This window comes from Canis aureus, chromosome 30, assembly GCF_053574225.1.
Source record: "Canis aureus isolate CA01 chromosome 30, VMU_Caureus_v.1.0, whole genome shotgun sequence".
NCBI classification, from domain to species: domain Eukaryota; kingdom Metazoa; phylum Chordata; class Mammalia; order Carnivora; family Canidae; genus Canis; species Canis aureus.
In genome coordinates, this window is record NC_135640.1 from 19,079,300 (window position 1) to 19,106,260 (window position 26,961).

The following is a 26,961-nucleotide window of genomic DNA, read 5'->3' on the forward strand; positions in this document are numbered from 1 at the left end:
TACCTGAGTGATCAGTCTTGCTTATTAGTTATCTCAGGTCTGATAACCAGTCTGTACATATCGATATGACTATGTTGGTAAAGTATTGGTATATTTCTACACTGTTGGTAAAAAGCTATACCTCCCCTCCAACCCTGGGCTCCAGCCTTTCCCCTGAGAGATATCCTAGACTTCTCCACTTCTCCCTGATACAGCAAACAAAGGATTAATGCCTGCCAACAGGGTAATCTCAAAGCTGTGCACAGCAGCACTACTGGTAGATCTAAGCTTATTGGATTCAGACTATTTTGGGCAAGTTGACAAAACTCTGTCTCTTATAGCTGGCATGAGTTTTTTTTTTTTTTTTTTTTTTTTTTTTTTTTTGTGTAAAAGCCGAGACTAATCACCAAATAGATATTCCAGCTCCTCAGTCAATGTGATTTGTTAAATTCTTCAGTTAAGGTTTTGTTGGATGATAGATTAAATGGCTCCTCAAGCACCAATATGGCCAGCCTGCAACACTGCTTTCAAGGCTCGGTTGACTGATTTGGCTAAGTTCAATAACATTTTCTTAATTTTCAAATCCCGGGAATATTTTCCACTCTCCAGCTTAACTTTTCTGAGACATTTGATACAATTGACTGCTCCCTGTTTTGAAACTTTTTTTTTTTTTTTTTTTGGCATCTCAGAAGCCACTGTATTTTTGTCCCCTTCCTCACCAACTGTTAGTTCTTTCTCCTTCACCAGATTCTCTTATTCTGTTATCTCCTAAAACTCGCTGTTTGGTTCAGAGTCTGCTTTTGGTCTTTCCCTTTTCTTATGGGATAATGGGCTACTATCACTTTCCATGACTTCAACCCAACTGACACACTGATGACTCTTCAATCTGTCTCTCCTCCGGGCTTCTCTTCTTCAGTATTCCTCCTGCATACCCTACTCATTCTCCCAAACTTCAATGCTTTTCTCTCCACACCTCCTACATTCAATTAGTTTTAAAGAAATAATAATTATTTATATCTCTGAAGTTTGTACTCTTTTCTGTTTGGTTTACTTCTCACTGGGATCAGTTCAGACCTTCATCTTTCTTTTACGCTTTACTTCCCGTATTATTTCAATGACCTTCAAGTTAAACTGCAATATGTTTGCTATTATGGCTCTCTCATTTATAAGACCATGAGCTGCTGGGGTGCAAAGATGATGCCTCTGTCATCCTGTATACCTGGTGCCCACTAATGCGTGCTACATATAGGTGCCCCATACATGCTTGTTGAGTGAACAGTGCAGAACAACTGAATACTCACCTTCTCTGAAGGAAATTCCTTTGCTTCTTTCTTTGCATAAGACTTCAGTGTTTTGTAGCCTGCTCTTCTATGACTTCTTTATGCCTGAGAATTGAACTCATTATCTTTGAAGTGCCGATTGCCTGTATCGTATCAGTTCAGCTAGAGCTACCTAAAAGCAAGTTTGGCCCACAGTGAGCATCTTGTTGTAAATGACCAGCTTTGAAAGGTTCCCCTGGGAATCTAATCAATCACTGTGAGTAGGGACATCTTGTACTGTTGCTTTCCAGGAAGCCGCCAGATGGCTCATAGAAAAGCATCCTTATTTAAAATCCTTTCAGAGGTGTTCAGGGAAAATGTTGTGGGCAAGTATTCAAACGAGATCAGTAAATGAAGCAGTGACTAGGGAAAGGCCATCATTTAACTTACCTGTCCCCAGCTGATCCTTATGCTTGCTTCTGAGCAGAGAGAATCCTGATGTTCTGACTCATCACAGTTCCTAAACTGTGATTTTTTAATCCTTAAGAACCATTTCCAGTGAACGGGCTATAAACGTGTCTCATAACAAAACCTTTATAATATGTCTTAGAGGTGGGATTATATTGCTAATATAGTTTTTGCTAAAGAAAGATTAATGGATGGTAATGCAGCAAATATGAACAAGCTTTGGATGATAAATGCTCAGTACATAAGAGCTCGTAAAAAGAATGGACAACAGTGAATGGATTTATTTGGAGAGGAAGGAAGGGACCAGTGTTTGCTTCCCCTAAGGTTTTCATTGTTTCTTCTTTTGTCTTTAATGTGACCACATCAAAAGAGCTGGAGATGTTAGAAAGAATTGGAAGCAAGACAAATTCAATTACATGAACAGACGTTTCTAGGAATTTTCTTGGTCCTGGGTAGAAAATAAACACACCAGCAAATTTTCAGGGTTTTTCAAATGTGGGACCAGATTACCAGAATATAATCAGTTCTATTTCATTGTGCTGGATGAGAGGCCAGGTTTTAATTTATTTAATTTATTCACATACTTTGTTTGAAAGCTGTTTTCTCATGAGCTGAAGGTGGCTTTGGGCAGTGACTCTGAAACATAGATTCTCTAGAGTTTCTTCTGGAGATCTGATGCAGATGGGCACACTGACCCTCAGGATGTGTCTGTGCTGTCAGGGGCGGGGTGATTCACCGGCCATCTGTGAGTAATCATGCATAATGTCAATACCTGGTCATGGGGAGCTATTTTACTGCCAGATGTGACTTTTAGAAGGAAACTTTCAGGAAAACTGGAGAGAAGCCCAGGTGATAAAGCAGTATTTTTCCCTGAAATACAAAAAGCTGTGAGAAAATAAATTCCATTATCACAAATCTAGTAAATAATTAATAAATCTAGTGAAAATTGTTAGGGTAACATTTTCTTTATGGAGAGGTAGTCAACTAATTCTTCTCCCCAAAAGTGTTGACAAAAGGTTTCCTTAATTCATTCTTTTAATCAAATTGGATATGCCAGGGATTCCACTGCAGGTATCCATGGCTTGTTTCCACAGAGATTATATACCAAAATTGAGTTAGTTAAAGTCCTTTTAATTTGCTAATCTATTTGTCAAACAGTGTTTATAGATATTTACATGGAAAATGTCAGATTGGGAAAATTCCAGAAGATGACATCATCATCGTCATCATCTTTCTAACTAGAGAAAGACTTTTTTCCTCCCCCCCCCTCTTTTTTTTATTTGCCTTTGGCTTCAGCATCTTTTTAAAGCTTCTCCCTATTATATAGCTTACGGCATGGTACCATGCTGCTTTGTGTCTCTTATGTCCCTACTATCATGTCACCCATGTATGACCTTTTGCATTAATGCTTAGAGAAAAGCATGAGAAAAAGAGGATTTGGTTAAAATGAAATCACTATATATTTAATCTGTTAATGGCCTTTATTCTTCCATCAATAGAAACAACTTGACACAAAAAAAAAAAAAGAAAAAAAAAAAGAAACAACTTGACAAAAACTCACAAACATTCATAGTTATGGGGAAATGTATTCAGAATGCATAATCACACCGTTATTCATCTTGTCTTTGACTGTGAAAGTATTTAATCAAGAGACTTGTTAAATCAGAGATTACTCAAATTAACATAACATTCATGTTTTGAAATTCCTTCAAGAGAGTAAAGCTACCTTTGATGCTGAAATAAATAAAAAATTGTCTTTTGTGTAAATCAAATCCATCTCATTTAGAGAATGATAGATACATGTGTTTCATATTTTACATGTGAATGACCTGCAAAAAGCCATAAAACTTACCTAAGCAGAATAAAGGAAATTAAAGGTGAAGAAAGAATATCTGTAGAATGAATACATATAATATTCAGATACAAGCACATACATACTTAAAATGTATCCATGAAAATGCCTGAGCCAGAAAGAATTCAGTTTAAAAAATAAAGTATTCAATGATTTAGTTTAGCAGGGTTCAGTGGAAGTGACCTAATAACTATACTATAAAGGGGGATGATTTTTTTTTCAGAGTGAGTAGGTGCACTTATTTGTGGGTAATGGTGTCTTTTATGTAAAAGTTGTTTCCAGTCTATTTCATTATTTGTTTTAAAAAGGTTTAATTTGAACTTTGTTTCCAACAGGTTGAAGATTATTTTCCAGACAAAGACTTCCTGGTTTAACTATCAGTGAATGTCTATAAACCTTGTCGAAATCTCACTTTACTTTGTGGTCTAACATAGCCAATATTGACTGTCAGTCTGATGTCTTAGGTAACTTTTGGTTTGCTTGCTCTATTTCTGGTTTGTTTGATCTATTTTGATCAAGTTGACCAGATAGCCGCCAATTGCCATTTTTAAAATATGTGCCATGTTGCCAGCAATGTATTAGGTTAGCCACTGCTGGTTTCTCCTTGTCTTGTTTAGCACTCTCCTTTGTTCATGTGGACAAATGAAATAGAAGCCAAGAACATCTGGAAACAATCAGAAAACAACAGTTTGAAAATTTCTGCTTCATTTAGACTCATACTTCAGAAAAAGTATATTGATAGAATAATTAAATTTACATTTTAATTTCATCTGGAAAGTTTATCCACTTGACATCTCAAAAACCACTAACTTCCCAGCTTACATGGCCATTGCTCTAATTGATGAATAATAATTCTTATCATCCCTTCCTCCTCAAAATGTATATAAGCAATCTACGGTCATAAGAATTTTCTTTCTAGGACAAACATTATATGGTTTCATTCATTCAGGGAATATTAAAATTAGTGAAAGGGATTAAAGGGGCAAGGAGAGAAAATGAGTGGGAAATATCAGAGAGGGTGACAAAACATGAGAGACTCCTAGCTCTGGGAAACGAACAAAGAGTAGTGGAAGGGGAGGTGAACAGGAGGATGGGGTGACTGGGTGACGGGCACTGACGGGGACACTTGATGGGGTGAGTACTGGGTGTTATACTATATGTTGGCAAATCGAACTCCAATAAAAAAATATACAAAAAAATGAATTTTCTTCCTAAAATATAGAATGGGGGGGGGGTGGAATCCTGTCACTCTCTACTTCATAAACCTCTAGTTTTTCAGTGGTGTGCTGAAAAATTTCAAGCTCACTGGTTTCAGATTTGACCTTCATCATGTGCTGGAATCCATCTGGTCTCCCATCCCATCTCTTGACACATTAGTCCAGCCATTTCTTTCTATTTTAGCTGAGTGTGCTTTTTTTTTTTTTTTTGCTTCCTTTCTTCTTCCCCTTTTTCCTCCTCCTCTTCCAATCTGCCCCCCTCTACTTTTTCTCCTCATTATTATTTTTACATATGATTTTAGTTTATATTGATAGATTATTCAATTTTCAGGTGCCGCCTCTGTCACTGTCTTCTACTCCATTACAAATCACTACTTCTTTTGGGCTTCTGTTACACATTTTTACCTTATAATGGAGTGGTTTTAATTTTTAACTTACAAATGGTTGCACATCACTTTCTTCTGTGAGATTTTGAGTTTCTTGAGTAGAAACATCTTATTCACCATTGCACCTCATGATGCCTGGCACAGTGGGATTGTGAGAGGAATGTAACATAAAAAAGGAACAAGACAAAAATTAGTAAAGTGAAAAAAGTGGAGGAATGCATGAAAGACCTAGGATAGTCTTCTATCAAAAGAAAAAAAATTGAGTTACATGACCAAGACATCTCAAATTTAAAATTAGTTCATTCTGTTAAATGACAGAGCTATGAATGGCTATCAAGGGAAGCTCCATTTCAAAAAGTAACCATTTAGGAGATTTCTTTTAGCAACAGAAAAACTGGGTTAGAAGGATTGTAGTTTTTTTTTTTTTAAAGATTTTATTTATTTATTCATGAGAGACACACAGAGAGAGGCAGAGACACAGGCAGAGGCAGAAGCAGGCTCCCTGCAGGGAGCCCAATGTAGGACTTGATCCCAAAGCCCTGGGATCATGCCCAGAGCCGAAGGCAGACACTCAACCACTGAGCCATCCAGGAGCCCTGGATTGTGGTTCTGATACAAAAGGGACAATTTTAAGTTTCTGTATATGCCATTATTAAAATATAGTATCTTAAATATTTTAATATTCTGTGTTTTTTTATGGAATCCATATCTACATATCTGTCAATTATCTATCAGACTCTAGCTTGATAAGAATCAATGGAGAGATGGCATTCAGGGATTCAGGGTCTCAGGCAATATACTTTTTGTTTTAAGATTTATTTATTTTGAGAGAGAGAGAATAATTAGGGAGAGAGAGTGTATGAGCACAAATGAGAGAGGCAGAGGGGGAGAGAGAATCACAACCAGACTCTGCTGTGCACCGATGAGGCCGCGCTTGATCACATGACCCAGAGATCCTGACCTAAGCTGAAATCAAGAGTTGGATGCTTAACCTATTCTCTACCAGGCAATATAGTTAAGTCTTGGGCTCATGTCTCTAGTCTTGAATTAAATTTTGGGGGGCACTGAAGAAAATGTTGGTTAGTCCTGGCAGTGATTGCAGAAATACAGTTCCAAACTTGGGCCACCAGTAGATATTACCAGGAAGAGGAGGGATTTAAAAAGAGTACATAAGAGCTGGGCTGTCAGGAGCAGGAAGAGAGGAAAACTGTTTACCTCCAATATTCCTTAGAGTTTACCAAGTCTTTTTGGTTGACCTATTCAGTTGGAAAGTGGTGGGTCCTCACTTATTCACCTCTTATTTCTCAGGTCACCTCAACCCCAAGTATGGATTACGATCAAGAGGTACAGGACTGGAGGTAAGCCTCTGAATTGGATACTGTGCCTATGGGTGTTTTTTTCTGGAGTCTAAAACTACACGGTTGTCTCACAGGCTTTCCCATCATCTTATGTAGAGTCAGGGTAATTTACTTTGTTGAGAGGAGAAAAAGGCCCCAAGTAGGATGATTCCTTAGGTAGTTGGCTCCTTAGTAACTCCCAGGAGTGACTCCTGCCTGGGCTTCTGCTGCTGGTTCATTGCTCCACTTCCATTTTTGATGATACACAAAGTCCCAAAGAACCCTTTGCTTCAATAGTGATAAGATTTATTTTTGTCTGAGGTTCTTTATGTGGTTAGCAAATAACTGTGGCTTATTTTGATCATGAAAGTTTTATTTCCACAACTATTGAGGTAATGATGCCAAAGAATTGAACTAGGACACCGCAAGTGTGGTGTACTTGTTAATGAAACAAGTGAATCTTTTTTTCAGTGACAATAAATGTATAGTCCAAACAGGAATCATGTCTTTTTACTCTTCCATACTTAAAAAAAAAAAAAGTTTTTTGTCTTCCTGGCACACTCTATGATAGCCTCTCTTTGTGAGGATTTTCAATTCTAGCTTCCCACCCTCTCCCAATTTCTTACATAGCTTCTTCCAAGAAGCCTGAGTTTTCTTAAGAAAATGGGGACTCTAGGACTTACCTTAAGCTCTAAGGTGAACTGAATGAGCCTAGTAGATTCCACTGTGTTTTTTAAAATGCCTTCTACCCATTACCAATGTTAGTGCTACTGGTCCAAGTACCTCTCCTTTCAACAGGAAATATATGGGTGGGATTTGGAGAAGGGAGAAGGACAAGGAAGTACAAAGGTAGTATTCATAGTATTCATTTTTTCTGAACCTAGGATCTTGCTCCAAGCAATCTCTGACATAATTCTAGTGGTCCAGGGCCAATCAGTTGATATTCAAATATTCAAATCGTAGTGGGACCTATGCCTGCCTTGTTACTTGACACATGTTAGAGGTCACTTCATTATGTAGTTCAATTTGGATCCCTTCAGAACCCATGAGTGGACTAATGGTCTATGTTAAAACGGTGTTTGTCCTGCAGAGTTGCAGGAATTTTTCTGAATGTCCAATGGCAATATCAAGTAGCTTAGTTAATAATTCCTTCATCATGAGGCCATTCTGCCTTTCTTTCAAGTCTCCTAGGAATGTGTGTTTTCTCTCAAGCATTGGCAATTGTGTGTGTCCAGTCAGGGAGAGCAATGGAGCCTCCTCCATACTCTTGCCAGCTACCAGGGACCTAGTACCAGACCTACCTGTCCCTAGTTTTGTGCTGGCAGCCTCCTTTGTTACTAAAAGCTGGGTGATACCTGGGTGGCTCACTGGTTGAACATCTGCCTTTGGCTCAGGTTGTGATCCTGGGGGCCTGGGATCAAGTCTCGCATCGGGCTCTGTACAGGGACCCTGCTTCTCCCTCTGCCTATATCTCTGCCTTTGTGTCTCTCATGAATAAATAAATAAAATCTTAAAAAAAAAAAAAGCCTGGGGGTTTATCTGTGTTTATGGTTACAGGAACCAGGAATTTCATTTGGTGTTAATAGTGTCTTTTTCCATGATCTACGGTTTCCTTTCTGTACCTAGGATGGTTTGCATAAAAATCAAAGATATAACACATCATACCTCTTGGCACGTAATTTCTTCCTCTTCTGCTTGAAAGGTGGCTGGAATTGATGTGCTTTTGTTTGCGGTTGGTCTTGGCAACAAGCTGTGAGAAGCAGAAATGTTTTTTCCATTTTTATTAGAGTTCCCCCTTTTTTTTCTTTTAGTCTCAGAACCTTTTTGTTCCAGAACCCCTCTGCCATTAGGCATAGTATATTTTAGCCTGCTGAGAACTCCCTTGGAGATCCCTGGGTGGCTCAGCAGTTTAGCGCGGCCTTTGGCCCTGGGCGTGGTCCTGGAGTCCTGGGATGGAGTCCCACGTCAGGCTCCCTGTATGGAGCCTGCTTCTCCCTCTGCCTGTGTCTATGCCTCTCTCTATCTCTGTGTGTGTCTCTCATGAATAAATAAATGAAATTAAAAAAAAGAGAGAGAACTCCCTTTAACAGGTCCAGTGTGAGCTTTAAGTGCCATATATAGGACTCTAACAGGGAAGAAGTTCAAGGTCTGGGACCTGTCTTCGGTTGCCTGTCTTTTTTTTGTTTGTTTGTTTTGTTTTTTAAGATTGTATTTACTTTTTCATGAGAGAGAGACACACACACAGAGGCACAGGCAGAGGGAGAAGCAGACTCCATACAGGGAGCCCGATGTGGGACTTGATCCCAGGACTCCAGGACCACGCCCTGGGCCAAAGGCAGGAGCTAAACTGCTGAGCCACCCAGGGATCCCTGTTGCCTGGCCTTGAAGGAAGACCAGGTGCTTCTGAACCCCACACATGGGGGGGTTCTTGGTAGCTGCAGATTATCCAAAGTTCCCCATTCTCCCATAATTTAGAGTCACCTCTTCTGTATTCCTCCTTTTTATTGTTGGGATTTGGATACATTTGCTAGGATACCCTTATGCTTCTTAGACCATTCATGTTGGCTCTTTGTCTCAGTGCTTATATTTGGATCTTACTTGTGTCTGACCTGTTGAAATTTCTGTTGCCAGCCAGCTTATGCTGAATCCTAACCAACTTCCAAATCTCTGTTATTCTAAAGGCTAGCTCATGTTGGGAGTCAGTTCTTTCTCATAGCCTCGTTTTCTTTCAAGTATCTTTCAAGCCTTGTTTAAAAATTAAAGGTACAATACAGAGCACTTTATTGATACCTATTACTGAGTCCCATTTATGTGATATTTCTCATATTTATCCCCAACAACATTGAGGTAGACTTAATGAAGGAAGATCTATCCTTGTCAGCCTTTGAATTCTCTATGCCTTCTTTCTAGCTTCCAGCACAGTGACAAACATGGTGGACATTTGATAAGCAACCAGTGGGATCAGTGCAGAGTTCATTTGGAAATTGTGCACTGTGCAAGGCATTTGTCTTAGACGGATGAGGAAACCTTTATGTTATCCTCACTGTTGATTCCCATGCAGCCGGCTGCTTATGTCATTTCAGAACTCAGTGATTGTTATTGAATACCTTTCAACTCTGGAAATCAAAGGATTTTCAGGAAAGTGTCTTTATACTCCAGACTGAGTGACTTGCCAGGAACCATCACTGGTGTTTTTGTAATTGTCCAGAAAACGATATATTTCAGGAATGTGGACACCTACGGTTTCTGCTTAAGTTGTTCCTTTTAATCCTATCAATTTATTCTTTTCCTCAAGATGATTAAATGAAGCTGTTGCTCCCTTCAAGTCTTCTGGTTCATAGGTTGAGAGCATAAATAAGTCGCTTTAAATGCCAAAGTCTTGGATAATATTTTTTTCATATTTGTTTTATCCTAAACATTCGTTTGTGATTTAAGATAAAAAATAAAATAGTTCACCCCATTGTACAAATTATATTAATAGGGCACTTTATGGTAATATAGAAATTAAATGGTAAACACTTATTTGATATCTTGAATTTAGGAATTCATATTTTTAATCGTAAGGAGAAAATAGAGTAATATATATAGAAGGACAAAAAGTAAGAGAAAATTTTGAGGTAAAAAAAGGAGAAAGGAGATGCTAAGATTGCATTATGAATACCATTCAAATACCAGCTATAAAGATGTTACATGAAACAAATTTGTAAGCAGCTAACAGAACTAGTGACTCTTTAGTCTAAATGCTGAATTAAATTTTTATTAGGAAATAAATATTGGTGCATATTACATTTTACTTTTTGAGGAAATTCTTTTTTTCTGTTAGTAATACTGTATAAAAATTTTATGATGAGGTGATTAAAGTTAACTATTACATCATTATTTTGTGAGCAGTTTAGAATAAATGAACAAATGGCCTTTCTTTCTAAATTCTGGAGATATAGTACGGTATTTTAAATAATAGTATTTTATTTTATTTTTTATTTTTTATTTTTTAAAATAATAGTATTTTAAATAATGTTATGGTATTTTGAATAATAGTATGCTATTATTTAAAGAATTAGGGGAGTTCTTTTTCAAAGAACTAAGTTCTCTGAGGCATTAATATGATATTAAATCTAGATTATGAATTTTGAAGTCCCAAGGCATATGCAGTCTTATAGCTTCTAAGAAGCTATAGCTTTTCCATTTAGTATCTGGAAAATTATTGAGTTACACCGTTTGGGCCTCAGATGGGAGCAAATTCTTTTCCACTTAACCTCATGTTTTCATGTGGGGCACTTCTGCTAGAGTAACCCTCCTGGCCTCTTATCCCACCCATTATTTTTCTTTATTTTTTAAAATTTTTATTTATTTATGATAGTCACACAGAGAGAGAGAGGCAGAGACACAGCAGAGGGAGAAGCAGGCTCCATGCACCGGGAGCCCGACGTGGGATTCGATCCCGGGTCTCCAGGATCGCGCCCTGGGCCAAAGGCAGGCGCTAAACCGCTGCGCCACCCAGGGATCCCCCCCACCCATTATTCATTGCAATCAATGAGACAAAGTCAGTGTCCTAATTGATAAGTGATGTCTATGTATATTTTCTCTATTGGACCCCTGGGGATTAACTCTTTTTTCCTCCTCACATTGCCTTGGGACAGTGTGAGTGACCAGTCTTGGATAAGTACATCTATCCTGCAGATTCAAAATTTTCTTTGGTAGTCTTCCTAAAGTATAAAATGTGTGTGTGTGTGTGTGTGGGGGGGGGGGTAGTTGTGGTGTGGGAGCAGGGGAGGTAGTAAGCCTTTTGGTTGCAAAACTAAATTCACATTTTTCAATCAGCTTATAATAATAAAGCCAATATTTTTTATTTCTATTTATTTATTTTCTCCATCTTATTTCCCATTTGTTCCAAAATCATCAGGGGAAGAAAGTAATTCTTCCAAACCTCAGTGTTTGTTGTAATAAATTAGGTCTGTGGAATATTACCATTTATTTAATAAATGATGCTGTGAATAATGCCTCATTTCAAAAGAAGGTTTTCTAGAATGTTGGTCTACCCAGACTAAGACATGGTTACCCAATGGTGTTATTTATACTTATCTAGAAGCTTAAGATCTCATTAGTAGGTATCTTTTAAAATTCTGGCCTAAGAAATACATAGACTTCTTACTAAATTGCTTTGTTGGGTTAATATTTATCAGAAAATATGTCCTGAACAAAGCAATACTTAGGAATTAGCAAACTTCTTTATTTCTGCTCTCTCTCTTTTCTTGTCCACCCTTGGCCATGGAAGATCAAGTTAAAGATGGATGGGGGAAATATATGCAGGGTAGGTTAAGATAAAATCCAGATTTAATTAATATAATGAGAAATTAAGATGGCCTAACTGTTCCTATGTTCAACAGTGAGATTCTTCTCGGAATGAATACATTTTGTTTCTTTTCATTTCTCATTCTGATGGTCTTATTCTTTCCTAACAAGCTCATACCATTTTGAATCCTCCTAAATTTCTTGAAAAATAAGTAAGGTTTTGTAAAACAAAAACAGCAATAACAACAAGCAAATATGAAGAACTGAAATCACATTTATAGTAAATAATCTGATCAGTAGGGAATCAAATGGGTTGCATGCTTCTCTGGTCCGTAGAATTTTTAGTATACATATAATTTATTGAAATAAAAATATTAAAAAAAACCCACATTTTTTTTTTTTTTTAAGTAGGCCCTTTGCCCAGCATGGAGCTTGAACTCATGAGCCCCAAATCAAGAGTTGTGCCAGTCAGGCACCCCTTGAAATAAAAATATCAGTATCTTCTACTTGGGATATCCACTGGAAAAGTAAATAAATAAATTTTTAAAAGTACTTTTTGCTAAAATTGTCTTTATAAAATTGATTTTAAAATCTTGAAATTGGGATTATTTTCTGCCATATGGTAGACTTTGAAGACTATTTTGGTAAAAGATACATCAAAAGAGACAATTCCTTGCAAAGCAAAACATCTTTAACCACTAACAAAAGGCCCATTAATGAGTCAATAAATGTAGAAGAAGAATTACATCCAGATAATAGGGATTGCCAAATATCAAACGATTTTATAGGGGAGATACATTACTGCTGAGGCAGTCAAACTATCCCTTTAATTTATATAGAGGATCTGTTCTATTAATTGTTTAAGATAGCTATTTAAAGTTACATTGAGAAAGACCAGTGACATTTTCTTCATGGTAGTTAATGTGTAATTAATATATATTAATAGGTTGTAGATATGTTATTATTCTTAAAAATGTATTCCTAACTCTTTTGTAAAAAAAAGAGCAATAAGGTTATCAAAATAGAAGTACAGGTGTCTGGGCCCACTGGCTCTGAGCTCTGGCCTGCAGCCCCCCCCACCTTCTCGCCACCCAGCATGGCCCTGTTGCCCTCCGGCAGTGTCCTGTCCAGGGTCACCGCCGCCTTCCACCGGGCCTCACTGGTGTGGCTTCTGCAAGAGCCAGTTCCTGGTGGATCCATGTGGAAATGGGGCCCCTAGGCCCCATCCTGGGAGTCACAGAAGCCCTTAAGAGAGACACCAACAGCAAAAAGATGAATCTGGGAGTTGGCGCCTATCGGGATGATAATGGAAAGCCTTACATGCTCCCTAGGGTCCGGAAGGCAGAGGCCCAGATTGCTGCAAAAAATTTGGACGAAGAATACCTGCCCATTGCTGGACTTGCTGAATTTTGTAAGGCATCTGCAGAACTACCCCTGGGTGAGAACAATGAAGTGTTGAAAAGTAGCTGGTATATCACCGTGCAGACCATTTCTGGAAAGGGGGCGTTGAAGATTGGAGCCAGTTTTCTGCAAAGATTTTTTTAAGTTCAGCAGGGATGTCTTTCTGCCCAAACCATCCTGGGGAAATCATACACCGATCTTCAGGGTCGCTGGCATGCAGCTCCATGGTTATCGATACTATGACCCCAAGACGTGCAGCTTTGATTTCACAGGCACTGTAGAGGACATTTCAAAAATGCCACAGCAAAGTGCTCTTCTCCTGCATGCCTGTGCCCACAATCCCCTGGGAGTAGACCCCCGTCCTGAGCAGTGGAAGGAAATGGCAACAGTGGTGAAAACAATCTCTTTGCATTCTTTGACATGGCCTGCCAAGGCTTTGCCAGTGGTGATGGTAACAAGGATGCCTGGGCTGTACGCCACTTCATCGAACAAGGCATTAATGTTTGTCTCTGCCAATCCTATGCCAAGAACATGGACTTATACGGTGAGCGTATGGGAGCCCTCACTGTGGTCTGCAAGGATGCTGACGAAGCTAAAAGGGTGGAGTCACAGTTGAAGATCTTGATCCGTCCCACGTATTCCAATCCTCCAATCAATGGGGCCCGAATTGCCTCAACCATCCTGACCAGCCCTGACCTGCGAAATGGTTGCAGTAAGTAAAAGGCATGGCCCACCACATCATTAGCATGTGGACTCAGCTGGTCTCCAACCTCAAGAAACCTCCTTCCACAACTGGCAGCACATCACTGACCAGACTGGCATGTTTTGTTTCACAGGACTAAAGCCTGGCTAAGGAATTCTCCATCTACATGACAAAGGATGGCCACATCTCCGTGGCAGGGGTCACCTCTGGCAATGTGGGCAACCTTGCCCATGCCATTCACCAGGTTACCAAGTAATTTCCCTTGTGAGAGGAAACAGAGACAACCTTCCTGCCTATGGCCTCTGCTGTTGTGAGATTCACATGGAGGGAGAAGGGGGGTGGATGGTGGTGAGCAGGTCATTTCTTTCAACCACAGTAGTTAACACTCAACCACTGGATGTGTTTTGCAAAAAAGAAGGTGTAGTGAAATAGGGCAGAGGCGCCTGTGGTGGGTGTCTGAAACTCTGGGGCTCAAAACCAAACTCCTGCTTGTCCTTTAACTCCAGCTGTTCCAAAAGAGTTTACATGTACAAGAAAGACATAGCCCAAAATATCCTGTCCATCATATTGCAATATTTCAGAAGCTTTAACTGCAGCCCCTTACCAGTGGTATTGGGGCACCTCTGTAGATCTAGCATGAGAATAGCACCTACAAGAGGTGTTGTGGGCAGAGCCCGTTCTAACATCAGCAGGCAGCCTCGTGTTTGTCCTCCCGTGACTGAGCAAGCTTGTCAACAGACCTCATTACAGAAATCATGTTTCATGAAAACCAGCAAGCCTGCTGCCACTGCAGCAAGGAAAATAAAAGATGCTATTTCCTGTCTTATTTAGGGGGGGAAAATTAAGGTTCTTCTTTTCAGTACTTTTGGGCATTTTAATGTTCCTTTATTTTCCCTTATTGCTGTTCTTTTCCTTAGGCACAGAGATCTGTAACTAGCCTAGATCTTCATCCTGTTCTAGTCCTTGATTGGCCACCTGCCCTATCCTATAGAATTTACTTACTGGAAGAACTAAGAATATAATTTACTGCTCATCCCATATCCTCACCTTTCTCATCAAAGAATTGCAGAGAGTAGGTAATGGCACTTAGTTCAGCATCCTCGTCAATGATTGATTGTCTCCTGTCGGGATGTCGCCCGCCTGGTTGGACCTCTTCATTCAGTACTGTTGTGCGGTCTCTAATCTCACATCATGAGTGGGCAATGCAGGGCAGAACCAGGAAAGCAGATATCTGGGTTTTGGTTTTAACCTTTGTGTGCTGCCTGCTGGGCTCAGGCTTCACCCTTTGGAAAGATAACCACCCTCTGCTCCAGTCATGTAGACTTCTTGCAGCTTGGTTTCTCTGTGAAAATAAAGTTGCTGTAGACCGCCCCCCCCCACCGAAAACAACAACAACAACAACAACAACAAAACAAACAAAAAACCAAAACAGAAGTATAAACTAAAAGAAAAATTTAGTTATTTTTTTAAAGAAAAATTTAGAGAAATACATACATACAAATCTAGGTTCCCCAGTATCCTTAGGAAAAAAAAATCTGTTTTAAAATCACTTGCAAAGCCTTGCAATGGCTAACTCCTGCCTGATTTCCTATATTTTATCATGTTATTTCTTTCCTTCACACACCACATTTTTGGCACACTGTCCACTTCTCAGTTTCTCAAACCCTCTCCATTTTCCTGACCTCAGGGTCTTAAATCCAATGTTTCTTATGTGACATTCTTCCAGGAATGTTCCTCCTTTTTTTTTTTTTTTTTAATTGGGAAACTCCACATCTTTCAAGGGTTAGTGTCATCTTAAGTGTTTTTTTCTCAACAGGCCTTCTCTGTCCATACTCACATGGTCCACTTGTTCCAACATCCAAGAATCTGTGATTCTTATGATAAATTGTGGTCAGTCATTAATAAATACAAGGGACACAAGGGGCCCTCAAAATTTATAGTTCTTATTTATAGTCCAAATAACGAACTCAACAAATATTTTGACTATTAAAGTTCAGTATACATTTTAAAATAATTTTAAATCATGAATGATTTTCAGACTTAATGCAATGAGTTGTATTTCCATAGAGACCATGTTATATTTAATCATATAAAGTTTCTGTTAGAGATGGACTTCTGTAAACTTGACAAAACTATAAAACTGATAGATTAAGAAATAAAATTTTGCTGATTACTTTTCAAGTTTCCATGCTTTTGGTTAGATGTCTGGAAAAGGGGCAGGTAGATTATTGTTTTTTTTTTTTAATTTCAATCATAATAATGTATTCTTCTAGGAATTTCAGAGCTAAATTTAAAGCCAAGGATAATATCAATACTCACCATTCATTCAACAAGTATTTATTGAGCATCTTTCATGTGCTAATGAGAAGCTGGACAAATCTCAAAAGCAGTTCTCCCATTAATCAATTCATCTACCCACATTACTAAGTTCAGCCGATTTAACAATTTCAATAATTATTGATAATTGTTTCCTAGCAACTTTTTATCTATGGATTGTCAATAAACTCTCTATAGTTTTCTACATTAGAATTGGGCAAATTATTTACATTTTTTTCTACTGTGCTGCTATGCCTTTGTCCTTATTTTTTTCTCCTTTTACCCTATTTTTAAAATGTATTTTCCCCCTAATTTATTAAGATCATCTCAAATTTTATTTTCATTATTCACACTTTAAAAAAGCGAGTGTAAACTTGAAATAATAAGAACACCTTCTTCTTTTGTTTGAGTCATTGGTAAGCATGTTAATGGCTGTGTGACATCAGGCCTGATTTCTATGGGCTGGTTCTCAGAAACGCTTTCCAGGAAGATTTAAATCATTGTTAGTAACTTTGTCATATGAACTTTTATTGCTTTGTGCAGCCACCTACAGAAAGGGTGGTGGAAACGGTGTTCTTAAATTTGGGATTGTAGCCTCCAGAAAGCTTTAGAAGAGACTGTAGACGAGGAGACTGAAGTACATGAAGCATTTTCTATGTATTTTACATCTATTAAACCTTTCATTCATCCCTCACCTTTGTCAGGGAGCTAGCATTTTCCTTAATGAATGGATAAGGAAACTAAAGTTTGAGGAAATTGAAGAATTTACTCACCTATTCCCCCTTAGGTTTTTACACTTTACTATTTTACATCTGCCAGAAATAGCAAGAAGTGCTTTTCAAAGATAGACGTGAGTACTCTGTTCAATACAGAAATAAGTTGTTTGAGATTTATTTTAAGGCATGGTTGGCCGATTTTAATTTCTTAAGAAGATAAATTTAATTTAAGAAGATAAATTTCTTAAGAAGGTAAAAGGTATTGGTATTCTTCTGGCTGGTCTAAGAATTAAATTGACATGGGACAAATTAACAGGAAAAAAACAAAAGTTTAATAACATATATACTTGTTTTATACTTAGAAGGCGGCCCTGGAAAACTGAGTAACTCCCTGAAATGGCAAAAGCCATCACCTTAAATACTATCTCCAGCTAACAACAAAAGAAAATGTTGTGGCAGAGGGAGAGCTGTTTCAGGAGAATACTGGAAAAAGCACAGTAAACAAGGGTAAAATTGTTATGCAGATTTGTCATTGCTTTCTCCACTGATCACCGCTCCTAGAGATTGAATCATCCTTGAATCATTGAATCATTCTTGGTCTAGCCAGGGAGACACCCTTACGAAAGGCAATTTCCCTTGTACATGTAAATGTTTCTTACAAAAGAGTAACTTCTACTCAGTTTTCAGAGCTTCTCTTGTGCCTGCAGTTTCTTAAAGATAACCAAATTAAAATAATCAATGTGGCAAAAAGGCATTTCTTGGGGGTGGCAAAGTTTACTTCCCTATAAAGGTAAGAGGTGAAAGGAAAACAGATTTTTGGGTTGGGGATGTATTTGTTTTCCATTGTTGGTATAATAGATCACTACTGGGCAGCCCTGGTGGCTCAAGTGGTTTAGCGCCGCCATCGGCCCAGGGCCTGATCCTGGAGACCCGGGATCAAGTCCCATGTCAGGCTCCTTGCATGGCGCCTGCTTCTCCCTCTGCCTGTGTCTCTGCTTCTCTCTCTCCTCTCTGTGTATTCTCAGAAATAAATAAATAAAATCTTAAAAAAAAATTAAAAAAAAATAGATCACTACCAATTTAGTAGTTTAAAATAACCCAATGTATTATTTCATAGTTCTGAAAATCAGAAGTTCTGGTTGGTTCAGATAGGTTCTCTACTTTGGGTTTCACAAGGCCAAAGCCAGGATGTCAGTCCTTGAAAAATGATAATTATGTGATGCAATAGAGGATTAGCTAAAGCTACACTGGCAATCATATTGCAGTGTAAACGTGTCAAACTGATACGGGAGAGCTTGGTTCTTTTCTCATGGAGTTAAAGAATCAATCTCGCGACAAAGGAGAGTGAGTAAAGCGATAGAAGTTTATTAAGCAAATATACAGAGAAAGCTCTCAAAAGTGAGAGGGGTCCCAACAGGGTTGCCACTGAAGGCTTGTAGAGTTGGTCTTTTATTGAAAGCCAACTGGGGAACCTAAATCCTTTTAACATTATCTATTGATATCACCATTGAGTAAGGACTAGTGATAACAGCTTCAATGGCTTACTTCCTTTTTAGGGTCTGGTAATTTGTTGGTCACAAGTAGCTGTTATAACAAGACTCCACCTCTGGCACCTGGGACAGGATGGTCTGGTTTATTTATCTCTAATTTACTTTCATTTCCACATTTTTGGGGTTTTTGTGAGCCTGATTCTGTGGCCCCCTACCTAGCCCTGCCTAGCCTCATTTGTCCCTAACTCAAAGCCAACATGTTGTCCACAAACTTGCACAATGTTATATTTTAGTTGTAGCTCAATAATGGAAAAAAGAGGGATGCCTGGGTGGCTCAGCCGTTGACTGTCTGCCTTCAGCTTGGGGCATGATCCTGGGGTCCCAGGATTGAGTCCCACATCAGATTCCCTGCAGAGAGCCTGCTTCTCCCTCTGTCTGTCTGTCTGTCTGTCTCTCTGTATCTCTCACGAATAATAAATAAAATCTTTTAAAAAAATCATGGAAAAATGATGCCAATTTCAGGATTCCTAGATGGAGGCTTTGGGAAGGACCCACTGTGGGCTCATTCGTGTTGTTGGCAGAATTCAATTCTTGTGGTGGTAGGACTGAGATTCCTGTTTTCTTGGTTGCTGTCAGCTGAGTGCTGCCCTGAGGTGCAACAGAACCTTCTCTTTTCTTCTCTGGCTCTTGCACATGGGCTCCTACATCTCAGAGCCAGCAACAGTGTATTGAATCCTTCTCACGCTTTTTCTTTTGCCTTTTTTATCTTCTTCCAGTTGGAGAACGTTCTCTGCCTTGAAAGGTTCATGAGATTGAATTGAGTCTGCCCAGATAATCCCCAATAATCTTCCTTATTTATAGTCCGTAACCTTAATTATATCTGCAGTCCTTTTTGCCATGTAATGTAATTTACTCATAGGTCCTGATGTGGTTTTGGAATATAGGTGAGGTTTTTTCCCCTGTAGTAAAGCATTAACATTAAGATAGTTGGCAGTTCCCCTCTGGAAGTTAGGTTATTGATAAAAATGCTTTTGTTCTTGTAAATCACTAAGACATTTTGTAAACTGAGGGAGGTTCATGTCTATCGGACTATAATCTCTATAAATTAACTATTTGTTTTTCCTTTCCCTTAAGCTTTAGGGCAGCCAGGAGTGCCTGAGGAAAGTCACATATGTCTTACCTAGGGGGGAGGTCGTTTGTGAGTGTGAGCCTGTGCTTTGTCCTCAGCTGGCCTTCTGTTCCCTCATCACGTCCCAAGGATCAGGCCATGGAAATTTTGGGGGGACCATTCTACCACAGACAAAATAAGGGTAGAAGAGGGAGAAACTTTTTCTCAATTTAGAAGTATATTTGAGGGAATTCTTAGAACTTTGTTGTTAGATAAAATTTACCCTACACATAGAATTTCCTACTTGATGATTGTTTTCCTGCTTAGTTGGAATTTGTGGGTAAATAAATATACAGAACTATAGTCAAGGGTCTTTTTATCTTCCATTTCTGGTGTAGGCTGATTGTACTTTGGTTTCTTGCTTCTAATTTATAGCTTTGCAAGTATAATTAAGTATAAGTTTCGCAAAATATTTTTGCTTGTCCATTTGGAATACATTTTCCCTGATTACTACATATTTTTGGTTTATTGTAGCTTCATTTGGATTACTGCAGTGATTAACATTATGGCTGAGCACAGAGGATTGAAAATTCTAAGTATCACTTCTAAAGATCTGAAAATTGAAGGAGCAGACTGTTGGCAGTAATGAGTTACAAATGGCAACTTGTATTTTGTTTGGAAAATCACTTCTTTCCTTGAGGAATTATGTTTTGTATTGATTTTCAGACTGTTTGGTCTTCAGAGAGGTACTTGTGATTTTGAGGAACAGTGTAATTGTATCTTCAAATTAAATGTAATATAGACTGTTGATAGCATATTTTCTAAGCTCTTTAAATTAAAACTAACTTTACCCCTGTGCCAAAGAATCCAAGTAATTCAAGGTTAAACAGTGTGTCACTGTGATGTCAGGTATGCCTCAACTTTACTCCTTTAAAAAATGTTCTAGTCCATGGTTTCTTTTCCTACTTCAATAGAAAAACGTTGACATAAATTAAAAGTGAGCATTGACTTGCTCTTTTGGGAACTGCCCCCTCCTTTTTTTCCTGTACTGACATTAAAATCATTCATTTCATTTTGCCTAGAAACAAAATCTGTTATATCAGTTTTCCATGTACATTTTGCCTGAGAAAAAATGTGGAAGACAGCTGTTTTAATGTTGAAATGGATCCAGTTTCTATTAAGTATGTCCTCAGAGCTTTTGGGGGTTTATTTTTAACTCTGACAGAATTAATTTAGAATAGGACATAAGTGACCATTCTGTCCCTGTCTAATTTTCTGGAGAATGTGTGGTCACCTATGCTTTTGATTATGCAGTAGAAATGTGCACTTTCAAGTAAACACAGAAAGTATTATTGCAGGGCACAACAATGTGTCTACTCAACTCCTTCTGCAGTCATTTGAGTTGACTAACATTTTCATTTGATTAAGAATTTAAAATAAGTTAGTCATTCATTTAAATCAGCGCACCTGAGGCACCTGGGTGGTTCAGTGGTTGAGAGACTGTCTTTGGCTCAGGTCGTGATCCCAGGGTCCTGAGATTGAGTCCCCCTGGGGCTTCCATAGGGAGCCTGCTTCTCTCTCTGCCTGTGTCTCTGTCTCTGTGTCTTTCATGAATAAATTAATTAAAATCTTTAAAAAAAATCAGCGCACCTATGTTATGTAGAAAGCCTATACTCTAAGGCATTGCTATTGTTTATATATTAGGTTGTAGTTGGTGGTGAGAGGGTGAGGTGTGAAGAGAGATGTTGTATAGAGTTCCATGGAGAGATTGCATACCTGTGAGATTAGGTTCCATTTTGGGCTTTAGGGGCGCCTACGCATTCTTTTTATGACTTTATCGGATAAAGAGTTAACAGTCCTTAAACACTTCTGAGGAACCTGATTCCCTCTCACTATATTCTCTGCATGTAGATTATGCCCCCACTGCACTGACCATGGGTGCCCATGCCTGCATTGGCAGCAAAGGTAGGGACAAACCATATTCTCTGTGTTCCATTCTTCACTTTGAAAAAGACGAGAAAAGAGCCCTGGCCCCAAAGTGGGCTAGATCTGAGTTTGAATAATGGCTTCAATACCTCTGTGACCTTCAATGGTCTCATTTTCCATGTAAAATGAAGGCAATAGTATTGAGAACTGGAGATCATTTATGTAAAGCACCCTGCACATTTATGGTCTTATAGGCAGTTAACAAATAGTAGTAATTATTATTGTTACTACAAAAACCCTCCTGTTGCTGTATTTGATTAATATATTCCATCTATGAGAAACATATATGAATAGAAACAAAGTAGTTCTTTATTATTATTTAAAAAAAGTCATGTTTAGAGCCCCACACTGCAGGTGGTTTCCTGAACACAATGGGCTCTGAGTATGTAGGTGCTGCCAGAAGGAATTTTCAGAGCTCAGCTCTATCTTTATAGTTTATTAATCTGCTACCATGGAAACAGGTATTTAATCCTTAAAAACAAGAAAACAGCTTTCAACAATGCACTATTTCAAGTGACGTGATGATGGTGGGAAGTAGTTCTTTCTTTAAAAAACAATATGATTTTTTTTTTAAGTGACTAACCTCATTTTTGGCAATCTGATTTGAGTTTCCATGGAAACAGAAGTGACAGCTGAGACCTCCGAGCTCTTGTAACTAGTGGGGCTCAGGTTAAGTCTTGCAAATGTCAGTTGTCCCAAGGCACCTAGAAGGGCCAATAGAAATAAGAGTCAGCTGAGCTCCAGGGAACAGACAGGAACAATAAATCAAACATTTACAAAATTATATATACACAATGCTATGGGTTTGAGAAAAGCATGTGTGGTGGATATGTAGAGAGAGACTCATGAATGCAATTCAGAGCGAGAGGTTATGTAGTTCTACCTCATTCTAAACACCTTTTTCTGAATGGCTAAGCAACTTAATTATTTGTAATGTATTTCTCTTACACTGACTATAGGAATATTGGGGAAGGAAAAAAAGTGGAGAATAAAAATATCATATAATAGTCCTATTCTTTATTAGCATGAGAACTGTGAAAGGAGAATAATTAAATAAAAATTTATAAAAGTCAAATTATGAAGACAAATGTGTTCATCTGACATGGACCCAAGTACTTCTTTGGGGGCTTTTATTATTAGTCTTTGTAGAGAATTTTCTAATTCTTAATATTGAATAATGACATTATATACCTCTCAGGCTGATTGATATAGAAGTGATTTTCATTGTCTTATTTTAGAAAGACTTCTCAGTAATTCCACATCTCATCAAAGGAAGAAACAAATCAGGATTTGCCATCTTGTGTTCCTAATACATACTCTAAAACAGACCACTTGTTCCCCCCAGCTCTAGTATATAATGAAAGTATGTGAGTGTTACTGGCAAGAGTTGTATCTCTGAATTGCTTTGTGAATGGAGAGGATTATCCAGTTTAGGTCATTCTGACCACCAGATCCTTCACTAAAAATCTTATTTGGGTCCTACAGGAATCTAAAGGAATTTATCTAATTACCTAAATAAATTTCTAAATATACAATTATCTAATATCTAAAGAGATTTCTATCAAAGAAGATTTTATAAAGAAAGCAAAAGATTTGATTGAGAAGGACTGAGTTTGCTTTATGACATGCACAATATATAATTTCTCAATATTTGAGCATATACAGATACACAAGCAGAATGTGATATACATTTGAAAAGTTATCCCACTAAGGAATTATTTTATTTTTAGGAAAATTTTGTTAATTATTTTTCTAATTCTAATTATACTGTCATGTGCTCTTTTTGAATCTTTTAAAACAAAACTAAACAAAGGAATTAAAAAGAAAATAAAAGTCATGCACACGCTCTACATTCAGTTTATGTATAAAGCATATATATCTAATATAATCATCTCATGTATCCTTATATAAATTTTAACTTAAATGTAATCGTAGCATCCTTTCACATATTTACTTTCAGGTATATATGTATGGGAATTTGTAGCATAATATACATATTCTATCTAACCTACTTTATTTTTTAATGGGTATTTTCTTTTTATTTAGAAACCTAATAACCTAATATTATATATTAAAAACCTAATATTATATATTATATATTATTATATATATTATATATTATATATATTATATATTATTCTTTTTAAAAATTGTGTTAAGAACAATTCACATGAGATCTATACTCTTAACAAATTTTTAAGTATATAATATGGTGTTCTACTACAGACACAGTGTTGTATAGCAGATGTTTGGAGCTTATTCATCTTGTGTAAGTGAAACTTTATGCCCATTGATTAGAAGCTCCCATTTTCTCCTTCTCCAGCCCCAGAAAACCACCATTCCACTCTATAATTCTATGAGTTTGACTATGTAAGATACTTCATATGAATGGAATCATGCAGTATTTATCTTTCTATGACTCATTTATTTCACTCAACATAATGCCCACAAGCTTTATCCATATTTTTTGGTTGTTGCAAGATTCTAAGAATGAATAATATTCTATTGTGTATGTACCACATTTTCTTTATTCATTCATCCACCAGTGGACATTTAGATTGTTTCCATATTTTGGCTATTGTGAATAGTGCTGCAATGAACATGGGAGTGCTAATATCTCTTTGAGATCCTGACTTCAGTTCTTTTATATACTCAGAAGTGGGATTAATAGATTATATGATAGTTCTATTTCAGTTCTTCGAGGAAACTTTATACTGTTTTCCATAGTGTCTGCATTGTTTTGCATTCCCACCAACAGTATTTGAATTTCTTCACATCCTCACAACACTTTCTTGTCTTTGGTTTTTTGATAATAATCTTCCTTACAAGTGTGAAGCAATATCTCTTTGTGTTTTTGATTTACATTTCCCTGATGATCAGTGATGTTGAGTATCCTTTCACATACTTTTTGGCCCTAAGTATATTTTTTTGGGGGGAAATATCTATTTAGTTCCTTTGCTCTCATTTTAATTGGAATATATGTTTCTTTGTTATTGAGTTGTAGTTCATATATTTTGGATATTAACCTCTTATCAGATAACAAATATTTTCCCCCATTGCAGAGATTGTCTTTTTATTTCACTGATTATTTCCTTTTTTCTGCAGAACCTTTTCAGTTTGATGTAATCCCACTTATTTTTGCATTTGGTGCCTATACTTTTCAATGTCATATCCAAGAAGTCATTGCCAAGACCAATGTCATGAAGCTTTCCCTCTGTGTTTTATTTTAGGAATTTTACAGTTTCAGGTCTTACCTTAAAAATCCATTTTGTGTTGATTTTTGTATATGGAATAAAATAAGGATCCAATTTCATTCTTTTGCATGTGGGTATTTATTTCTCCAACACCATTTGTTGGAGACTATCCTGTCCCTATTGTGTATTCTTGGCACCTTTATTAAAGATCAGTTGACCATATGCATAGGTTTATTTCTGGGCTCTTGATTCTCTTCTATTGAATATATATACATCTGGCTTTATGTCAGTACCACACTATTTTAATTATTGTAGCTTTGTAATAGATTTTGAAATCAGGTGATGCTTATAGCTTTTTTTTTTTTTTTTATTTCCCAACAAGACTGATTTGGCATCTTTCCTAATGATTCTACATGAATTTTATAATTATTTTTTCTATGTCTGTAAAAAAAAAGCCATTTAATCTGCTTTGTTTTTGACCTCAAATATGTCATAAATATCTTTCCATGGCTAAAACTATAAACTCAGTATTAACTTTTATAGTGGTTTCATAATATTCCAATGTGTGGATATGCTACATGTCATTAAAAAAAACAATTTTTAGGGCACTCATATTATTTTTCTTTTATGTTCTTTACTGATGTCTTAAAAAATATCCTCTTACCTACCTCTTGTAAATTTTTGTGGTTTTTATTTGGGATATATTTCTAAAAATGATATTTTCTAGCTGGAGGGTGTGTAGATACTTAAGTTTTAGGTAATAATTGCAAATTTTCCCCCAGAATTATCCTAGCAGTTTATATCATTTCTGCAGTTCTTGAGATAGCTCACATCCGCATCTTCACCTGAACCTCATCTTGTCATTAGTTTTGTATATCCTTTACTACATTATTTCATATGTTAAATGCCAACTTGTTTTTCATATTTTCATATTTTATGAATTGCTTGTTTATTTTATTCACTTACTTTTTTTACTGGAATTTCTTTTTTAGATTTTTACTATGGTTTATAGAACTCTCTATATAGGAATAATGTTAGCCTTTTATAAAAAATATATTTTCCAGATTATGTGTCTTTTGCATATTAAGTTGGTTTTTTTTTTTGGCTTTGCTGTCTTACTCATTTGTGTGTTTGTTTTCTTTTTTTCTTTTCTAGGTTTATCAAGATATTGACAAATAAAATTGTAATATATTTAACATATATAATGTGATGATTTGATATATGTATACCTTATTAAATGATTCCCACAAACAAGTTAATTAACACATTAATTACTTCACATAGTTAGTTTTTTGTATGTGTATGTGAGATTGCTTGAGATTTACTCCCTTAGCAAATTCTAAGTGTGCAATACAGTATTACTATTTTTAATTTGTTTTAAATGAAATATAATTGATATACAATATCCTATTTGTTTCAGGTGTATATCATAGTGAGTCAGTGTTTTTATACATTCTAAAATAATCCCCACAATAAGTCCAGTTAACATCTGTCATCATACAAAACTATTACAATATTATTGACTACATTCCCTAAGCTGTACATTATATCCTCATGACTTATTTATTTTATGACTGGAAGTTTGTGCTCTTTGACCAGCCTCTCCCCGTTTCCCCCACCCTCCAGCCATTGGCTACCACCGTTGTACTCTGTGTCTTTGACTTCAGCCTTTTAATTTTATTTATTTATTTCACATATAAGTAATACAATAGAGTATTTTATCTTTCTCAGGCTTATTTTACTTAGCATAATGCCTTCCAAGTTAATCCATGTCATCACAAATGGCAAGATTTCCTTCTTTTGTATGACTGAATGATACTCTGTTGTACATATTTACTACATTTTCTTTATCCATTTGTGCATCTACACTTAGGTTGTTTTCATACCTTGGCTGTTGTACATAATGCTGCAGTGAACATGGGAGTATATATATCTCTTTGAGACAGTGATTTTGTTTCCTTGAATATATACCCAGAAGTGAGATTGTTGAATTGTATGGTAATTTTATTTTTAATTTTTTAAGAAGCCTCCATTCTGTTTCCCATAGTGGCTGTATCATTTCATATTACTGCCAACAGTGTATGAAAGTTCCCTTTTCTCCACACCCTCACCAACATTTGTTATTTCTTGTCTTTTTGGTAATAGCAATCCTTACAGGTGTGAGGTGATATCTCATTGTTGTTTTGATTTGCATTTCCCTGGTGATTAGTGATATTGAGCCTCTCTTCATATACCTATTGGCCATTTGTATGTCTTT

At 37.0% G+C, this 26,961-nt stretch overlaps 1 long non-coding RNA gene and 1 pseudogene across 4 annotated transcripts in view; both read left to right on the forward strand.

The window, feature by feature from the left end:
- LOC144301599 (uncharacterized) overlaps positions 1–26,961 on the forward strand; it is an 82,662-nt gene that overhangs the window by 49,918 nt on the left and 5,783 nt on the right. The window contains exons 6-7 of one of the 4 annotated variants that reach the window (XR_013368363.1): positions 6,470–6,519; positions 20,059–21,091. This is a non-coding gene — a long non-coding RNA (uncharacterized LOC144301599). Of the gene's footprint in view, positions 1–6,469; positions 6,520–20,058; positions 21,092–26,961 lie in introns of those variants that run through there. The other 3 variants (XR_013368360.1, XR_013368361.1, XR_013368362.1) reach the window with 3 other exon arrangements.
- LOC144301598 (aspartate aminotransferase, mitochondrial pseudogene) lies at positions 12,887–14,466 on the forward strand (annotated as a pseudogene).